This window comes from Chrysoperla carnea, assembly GCF_905475395.1.
Source record: "Chrysoperla carnea chromosome X unlocalized genomic scaffold, inChrCarn1.1 SUPER_X_unloc_6, whole genome shotgun sequence".
In the NCBI taxonomy this organism is placed as follows: Eukaryota; Metazoa; Arthropoda; class Insecta; order Neuroptera; family Chrysopidae; genus Chrysoperla; species Chrysoperla carnea.
This window is the reverse complement of record NW_025408189.1, coordinates 83,822-93,474: the sequence shown is the minus strand read 5'-3', so window position 1 is coordinate 93,474 and position 9,653 is coordinate 83,822. Positions and strand designations below refer to the sequence as shown.

Below are 9,653 nucleotides of genomic sequence, written 5' to 3'. Positions count from 1 at the left end.
ATTTATCGGATGTATTAAATATTCTTTAATAAATTTACTAAATATTTTAAGTAAATTATTATATTTTCTTAACCTCCAAAACCATACAAAGTACGACCTTGTCGTTTTAATGCATATACAACATCCATAGCTGTAACTGTTTTACGTTTTGCGTGTTCAGTATATGTAACAGCATCCCGAATAACATTTTCAAGGAATACTTTAAGTACACCACGTGTTTCTTCATAAATTAAACCAGAGATACGTTTTACTCCACCTCGTCGTGCTAAACGACGAATTGCAGGTTTTGTAATACCTTGGATATTATCACGCAAAACTTTTCTATGACGTTTTGCACCCCCTTTTCCAAGACCCTTTCCACCTTTTCCTCTGCCAGTCATTTTAATAAAAAATTATTTACAATATTTTTTACAACGCCCACTCGGGAAGTAGACTTTTCGAGCGCTGTATGTCACCTTCAAAATACACAATAATCGCATACTTAACTATATGTGTTTCATAAACGCACATGTTCGGTTATAGGTGTTTCATAAACGCACATGTTCGGTTATAGACTACATAATTGTATGTACTACTGACACGACATCTGTACTAAAAAAAAATAAGTAATCAATCTTAACCTTAATTTATTAAAGTTACCACACTGATTGTGTCAAACGCGAGTGTTACATACAAAAAAACAAAATTAAAAATTGAAATTAAAATGAACGAGCAATAAAAATTTGCATGCAATAAAATTTAAATTTAAAATAAGTAAATAAATCATTTCTCAAATTGATAAATTTCTCTCAAAGTCAACTTCCCGAGCGATTGTTGTAAAAAGTATTGAATGCTACTTGCGGAATAACTAGCAAATATGACAGTCGTGATTACGGCATTCGCTCTAAGGTTATGAGACATTCTTATGAAGACTCGTGTGGTTGTCGCAACTCGCCTACGGCTCGTAGCGACATCTACCACACTCGTCTTCATAAGAATGTCTCATAACCTTACGCTCATGCCGCAACACCACGACTGTCAGATTATTTGCTAGTTATCCCACTTGTAGCATTAATAACTATTAACGAACGGATAACACGTGTGTTAACCTCACAAGTATTGTAATGTATGTGAGCGCCGGTACAATTGTGCCTTTTTATATAAAGCATTAAAGATTTTTTAAGCCACGCCTATACAATTTGATTAGTCCATACTCTGATAGCTATCCAATAGGATATGACAACAAAAATTTTGAAATTTCATATAAATATAAATACAACACATTTATTTCGCATTTAAACATTTGACTTTGTAGTATCAAATTGTCGAATATAATTTTTAAAATTGTGTGTTTTTTTGTAAAAACATTATTATTTGAAAATGGCTAGAACCAAGCAAACTGCACGTAAATCAACTGGTGGTAAAGCACCAAGAAAACAATTAGCAACGAAAGCTGCACGTAAAAGTGCACCAGCAACTGGTGGAGTAAAAAAACCACACAGATATCGTCCTGGTACAGTAGCTTTACGAGAAATTCGTCGTTATCAAAAAAGTACTGAATTGTTAATTCGTAAATTACCATTCCAACGTTTAGTACGTGAAATTGCACAAGATTTTAAAACCGATTTACGTTTCCAAAGTTCAGCTGTTATGGCATTACAAGAAGCTAGTGAAGCCTATTTAGTAGGTTTATTTGAAGATACCAATTTATGCGCAATTCATGCAAAGCGTGTTACAATTATGCCTAAGGATATACAATTGGCAAGACGTATTCGTGGAGAACGTGCATAAGCGTTTTAAATGACAATTAAAAAAAAAAAAAACAAATAAGAAATATTTTCGGTCCTATATATAGGACCAACATATATTATTAAATAAGAGTATATTATTTTTATTAAAAAATATATATATATATATATATATAAATTATTGAAATAAAATTAAACATTATTAAAATTTTGTTATAATTATAAGCGATTGCTATTTCTAAAAATAAATAAATTTCATAAAATTTATATTATTTTATATTCATTTGAAATATTAAAAAAACTTCTCGCTTTAAAGTAACCATGATATGAGTTATAAATGCAATAAAATTTTATACAAAAAATAATATTTATTTGTTGACGAATAATATAAAAGGTTTACATTTCTAAATAACATATATTTATATATGGTGTGTAAAAAAAAAGAAAAGAAGAAAAATAATTTATATTTTTAATATAAAAAGGCAACCGCACACAGTGTTCCCAAGCGGTCACCCATCCAAGTACTGACTGTGCCCAATGTTGCTTAACTTCGGTGATCGGACGAGAACCGGTGTTTTCAACGTGGTATGGCTGTTGCCAGTAATAAATGAAAATTTTTACAAATATATATTTTTCATAAATATCATTAATATTAAAGTATATTATTAAAATTTTCAATGAAGTAATCAATTTAAATATATACTTATTTATTATACCATATATTTTAAATAAAAATGCAACCGCACACAGTATTCTCAAGTGGCCACCCATCCGTGGTACTGACTGTGGCAAATGTTTCTTAACTATTATTTTATAAAATATTTATACAAAAAATAATTTACTCTTATCAAATATTAATTTGTGGCCTGTATTAAGGCCTATGTTATTTTCATTTTTTAGCAAAAATAATGAAATATTTCAATATATTATTAAAGTAACAGATCATTTCTTTTTTGGTGCTGCTTTTTTAATTTTTGTAGGAGATGATTTGGCAACAGAAGCTTTCTTAGCTTTTGGTGCTTTCGGTTTACGAGCAGGGCTACTTTTGGCAGCGGATTTTGTACTTTTTGCTGGTTTTGCTTTAACTGGTGCTTTTTTTGATGCCGCTGATGATTTTGCAGTAACTTTTTTAGCAGCAGTTGATGATGATGGAGTCGCTTTTTTTGCTTTAGGCTTTTTGGCTGCCAATGATGTAGTTGTGGCTTTCTTTTCTTTTGGTGCCCGTTTACTTTTAGCACTCTTTGCTGAACCTTTTGCTCCACTTTCTTTTTTGGATACTTTTGATTTAGCTGAAGAATTAGATGAAGCGGAAGCAGCCAATTTGAATGAACCAGATGCACCTTTACCTTTAGTTTGTACCAAGGCTCCCTCAGTTACAGCAGCTTTTAAATATTTTTTAATAAATGGTGAAATTTTATCAGAATCCACTTTATAATTTGCAGCTAAATATTTTTTAATTGCTTGTAATGATGAACCACCACGTTCTTTTAAATTTTTAATTGCGTTAACAACCATTTCTGATGTACGTGGATGTGTTGGTTTTGAATGTTGTTTTGTACGTTTAGCACCAGAAGCTGTTGCTTTTTTTGTTGGTGTTGTAGAAGCAGCAGTAACCGCAGTTGCTGCAACAGCTGTAGAATTTTCTTCGGCCATATTTTTTTACTTTATAAAAATAATGTATTTATTATAAATATTTAAATGATAAAATATAATAATTCTATCAAATAAAAAATAAAGGTTTTCAATTATATCATTATTCACAATAATATAAGTCCCTATGTAAGTCAAAGTACCATGTAGAAAACACATAAAAATTAAATAGTATTTCTAATTTACTGTCGTAGTAAACATGATTTATTTTTTCAATTTCTATAATATATAAAATAATAAATTATAAATTTAATAATAATATTTATTTTATAAATTAAAATATATTTAATTTTTTTATTAACAATTATTAATAAACATAGTTTAATATTAATTATTTCAATCATACAAAACAATAATATTTTTAAGGTAAACTTAAAAAGTATATATTTTTATTTTTTATTTAATATCGATTTATTATAAATTATTAGTATATAAATAATTAAAAAATTTAATATATAAATATATATATTATAGTATAAGATTTCATTTTTAGAAAAACTTTTTTTGTCAATAATGAAAACGTATTATTATGAAATGTGTTAATCGAACATTGACAAAATATATTTCATTAGAAAATACTTTTATTTATGCATTAATATCAATAATTAACTATTAAATTAATTTTTTCATAATTATATAAAGAAATTTTATACTGATATAAGTATTTATATATTATAATATTTATTTTAAATATAAAAAAATTTATGACAAAATATATTATTAGAGTATTTGTTGAGATTAATATAAGATTATTTTAAATAAGAATTAATTTATATAATTATTAAAATATTATTAATTTTATGTTATGTAATTTTAATAAAAATAAATAATAATAATAATAAATATACAAATTTTTTAACAATTTAAATTTTATATGATCTAAATAATTTTGTTAAGTACGATATGAGAAATCATTGTAAGCTTCGTTAAGAAACTTTGTAATATAAAATAATAATAATAATATTAAATATATAAATAAATAAAATAAATTTGATATATATTTTTAGTTCATTCTGTGTATAAATCAAAGGATACCGAATAATTGGTAACGGATGCGATATATTATAGTATCGAGTATTAAAACATAATATATAAATTTATCTTGTTATTCAAATTTTTTGTTACTTAACTTATGTATTTAGAAAATTTATAATATTATTTATATAATTGACATAAAATCTTATAAATTGAAATTTTATTAATATGTATCAAAAGAAGAGAGTAACGTATTGATATAATATCAAAGGATACTGATTATTTAAATAACGAATACGTCATATATTGTTTGTGTAACGAAGTTCACTTGGCCATCTAGTTTAAAATAACATTTTCAATAGAAAGTTTATATGTTTTTTTTTTTTTTTTTCTTTAATTATTAAAAAAATAAATTGAAATTTAATTCAATCAAATTTTATAATAATTTTAAAAAAATTTTTCCTTTTAAAAAATATTTTGTGATGTTGTGATAATATGTATTAATACAAGTGCATCCTGATACTTTTATCTCTAGTAAAGGTATGAGTATCATGAACAGTTTTGTTATCTAATGATATTATTTTGATAATATTTTGTGTATATTCTTATAATATTTTGTCTAAATATCATCATAATACAATATTATTTTGATAATATTTTATGAATATTCTTATAATATGTTACCTAAATGTCATCATAATATGATGAATTATTTCCATAATAACATATAAAAAAAAAAAAAAAAAAAAAGAATCATTAATTTATAATTATTTAAATTGATTCTTTAAAAAAATATTATAATATATTATTTATAAAAATAATTTTTACTCTTATTTTAAATAAATTTGTGGCCTTTTATTAAAAGGCCTATGATCGATGTATTATTATTATAAAAATTAATGCAATGTTTTTAATTTATGCTTTCTTTTCAGTTTTCTTTGGTAATAACACTGCTTGAATGTTTGGTAATACACCACCTTGAGCAATTGTTACACCAGATAATAATTTATTTAATTCTTCATCATTACGAATTGCCAATTGTAAATGACGTGGAATGATACGTGTTTTTTTGTTATCACGGGCAGCATTACCAGCTAACTCGAGAACTTCTGCAGCCAAATATTCCATAACAGCAGCCAAATATACTGGGGCACCAGCACCTACTCGTTCAGCATAATTTCCTTTTCGTAATAATCTGTGAATTCTTCCAACAGGAAATTGTAATCCTGCTCGGCTTGATCTTGACTTTGCCTTTCCCTTTACTTTACCACCTTTACCTCGTCCAGACATAGCGAATAAATTTATTTAATTAATATTTTTTTTTGTAAATATAATCACACAGATGTGTACGTTACGGGGATTGTAACATAAATGTTTAAAATGTTATTTGGGTATTTTAATTTATAATATTTATAAAATATAAAACTTTAAAAATAAACCAATCACCTTATAGTATTATTTTTAGCCAATCAGAGAGTAGTATTCATTTTTATTGTTATATCCATCTTCGCGTATATAATACGCTAGTTGTATACACGACACGCTCATACATATACTGACTGGTGTTCTGTAACTATCTGTGTATATTAATTGTTTGTAACAATGCCACCAAAAACAAGTGGAAAAGCAGCAAAAAAAGCTGGCAAAGCTCAAAAAAATATATCAAAGAGTGATAAGAAAAAGAAGAGGAAGCGCAAGGAATCATATGCAATTTACATTTACAAAGTATTAAAACAAGTGCATCCTGATACTGGTATCTCTAGTAAAGCTATGAGTATCATGAACAGTTTTGTTAATGATATTTTTGAACGTATTGCTGCTGAAGCATCACGTTTAGCACATTATAATAAACGTTCAACAATCACAAGTCGGGAAATTCAAACCGCAGTTCGATTATTATTACCTGGTGAATTGGCAAAGCACGCTGTTAGTGAAGGTACTAAAGCTGTTACAAAATATACAAGTTCAAAATAAATAAATCGAAAATATTATTTAATTGATAACATAAAAATACATCAACATATAAAAATGGCTCTCTTTTTAAGAGAGCCATCAAATTTTTTAAATAAGAGTAAATTATTTTTATATATACAAAAAAATAAAATAAACAATTATTAATATCATATTTAATATAAAATTTTATATATTAATAGCTTGAATATATCTATTATTAGTATATCAATATTATTAATTTTAAATATAATAAAGGATATCGCGGAATATATATCGTAAATCAGTGTAATGCAAATGCATTACATTACCTTTATTATTTTCATTTTACATTTACTACTTGTTTATGTACGCTTATAATTATTAGAAAAATATTTTTAATAATTTTAAAAAATAAATGAAATAATAAAAATTTAATAATAAATTATTTATTGAAAGTATAAAAAATGGTATAGCAAAATCTTTATTTTCTTTGATTAAGGCGAAATGTTTTATTAGTTATAAATTCGATAATCTCCTATCGATACTTGTTACTCTTAACTTGTATATATAAAAAATATAATAGTATATTAATTTATAATAAAATTTTTTCAAAAATTCAATAAGTTATTGTAAAATAAAATAGATAATATACAAATTATAATTTATTATTGCAGATATATTACAATAAAAAAAAAAAAATAAATAAAAATATTTGGTAATGTATGTTATAAACAAAATAATTTGTTGTAAACAAATTATATAATATGTTATATTTATTAACAAATTTATTTACTCTTATATAAATAAAATTAGTGGCTTCCCAAAAAGGAAAGCCTGTTTAAATTTATCGGATGTATTAAATATTCTTTAATAAATTTACTAAATATTTTAAGTAAATTATTATATTTTCTTAACCTCCAAAACCATACAAAGTACGACCTTGTCGTTTTAATGCATATACAACATCCATAGCTGTAACTGTTTTACGTTTTGCGTGTTCAGTATATGTAACAGCATCCCGAATAACATTTTCAAGGAATACTTTAAGTACACCACGTGTTTCTTCATAAATTAAACCAGAGATACGTTTTACTCCACCTCGTCGTGCTAAACGACGAATTGCAGGTTTTGTAATACCTTGGATATTATCACGCAAAACTTTTCTATGACGTTTTGCACCCCCTTTTCCAAGACCCTTTCCACCTTTTCCTCTGCCAGTCATTTTAATAAAAAATTATTTACAATATTTTAACGAACGGATAACACGTGTGTTAACCTCACAAGTATTGTAATGTATGTGAGCGCCGGTACAATTGTGCCTTTTTATATAAAGCATTAAAGATTTTTTAAGCCACGCCTATACAATTTGATTAGTCCATACTCTGATAGCTATCCAATAGGATATGACAACAAAAATTTTGAAATTTCATATAAATATAAATACAACACATTTATTTCGCATTTAAACATTTGACTTTGTAGTATCAAATTGTCGAATATAATTTTTAAAATTGTGTGTTTTTTTGTAAAAACATTATTATTTGAAAATGGCTAGAACCAAGCAAACTGCACGTAAATTTACTGGTGGTAAAGCACCAAGAAAACAATTAGCAACGAAAGCTGCACGTAAAAGTGCACCAGCAACTGGTGGAGTAAAAAAACCACACAGATATCGTCCTGGTACAGTAGCTTTACGAGAAATTCGTCGTTATCAAAAAAGTACTGAATTGTTAATTCGTAAATTACCATTCCAACGTTTAGTACGTGAAATTGCACAAGATTTTAAAACCGATTTACGTTTCCAAAGTTCAGCTGTTATGGCATTACAAGAAGCTAGTGAAGCCTATTTAGTAGGTTTATTTGAAGATACCAATTTATGCGCAATTCATGCAAAGCGTGTTACAATTATGCCTAAGGATATACAATTGGCAAGACGTATTCGTGGAGAACGTGCATAAGCGTTTTAAATGACAATTTTAAAAAAAAAAAAACAAATAAGAAATATTTTCGGTCCTATATATAGGACCAACATATATTATTAAATAAGAGTATATTATTTTTATTAAAAAATATATATATATATATATATATAAATTATTGAAATAAAATTAAACATTATTAAAATTTTGTTATAATTATAAGCGATTGCTATTTCTAAAAATAAATAAATTTCATAAAATTTATATTATTTTATATTCATTTGAAATATTAAAAAAACTTCTCGCTTTAAAGTAACCATGATATGAGTTATAAATGCAATAAAATTTTATACAAAAAATAATATTTATTTGTTGACGAATAATATAAAAGGTTTACATTTCTAAATAACATATATTTATATATGGTGTGTAAAAAAAAAGAAAAGAAGAAAAATAATTTATATTTTTAATATAAAAAGGCAACCGCACACAGTGTTCCCAAGCGGTCACCCATCCAAGTACTGACTGTGCCCAATGTTGCTTAACTTCGGTGATCGGACGAGAACCTTTTAACTTTAAAATAAATCTTTATTGTCACAAAATTAACAAACGTTATACAATTAATATACAATGCAAAATTATATATAATGTACATTTTAAATATTTTATTTTGTTTTCTAGGTTATTAGCTTGCGCTTTCATCCTAAATTTGTTTTGGATTTGCATGGCTTTTATTAGTTTGGAGGATTTGGGGGTGGTTAGGTTTTGAGTTACTTTATTTTTATTTATTGTTTGTTTGCTACAGAAAAAGTTGGTAAAAAAACTGTTTATATATTAAACTGACTTGTCAGTATAGGCTGTTGTTGTATTTTATTGCTATGTTGTGGTAGGTCGTGTTGTTTTTATTTTATTTTTATATTTTATTGCAGTCCGGGTTCCAGCGTGTGATATATTAATTTATGTTTTGCTGGTGCTGGCAGGTCTATTATCATATTTTTTGTCAGATTGCTTTTGTGTATTTGATGTTTATAAAATTTTTCTGACATAGTTTTGATTACTTCTTTTATTGTTTTTGCGTCGGTTGTGCTGTGTAATTTTTTGATTGTGATGAGTCTGTCTGCGTTTGCTACTAGTCTAAGGCATTTATTTTGAATTCGTTGTAGTTTAATAAATTGCGTTTTGGATGCACTGCACCAGACCGGTGCTGCGTTTGTTATAACTGGTTTTATTATTGCATCGTACAGCAACTTTTTTGTTTTTAGCGTTAGTGCACTGTACCTGTTAAGCAATGGATACAGTGTACGCACTACCCCGTGACCCTTGGCCACCAGGTGGTTTATTTGAGGCACAAACGACATGCCCTTATCCAGATATACACCCAGATATTTCACCTTGTTGCTGGTTGAGATACTCATCCCGTTCACCTTAAGGGGGCTTGTGATTTTGATGT

At 26.4% G+C, this 9,653-nt stretch overlaps 1 non-coding gene across 1 annotated transcript; it reads right to left on the bottom strand.

Annotated features, from left to right (window-relative positions):
• Positions 1–2,207: 2,207 nt before the first annotated feature.
• Positions 2,208–2,326, bottom strand: LOC123304501. The gene has a single exon (XR_006536516.1). It is a non-coding gene; the product is annotated as a 5S ribosomal RNA (ribosomal RNA).
• Positions 2,327–9,653: the final 7,327 nt, after the last annotated feature.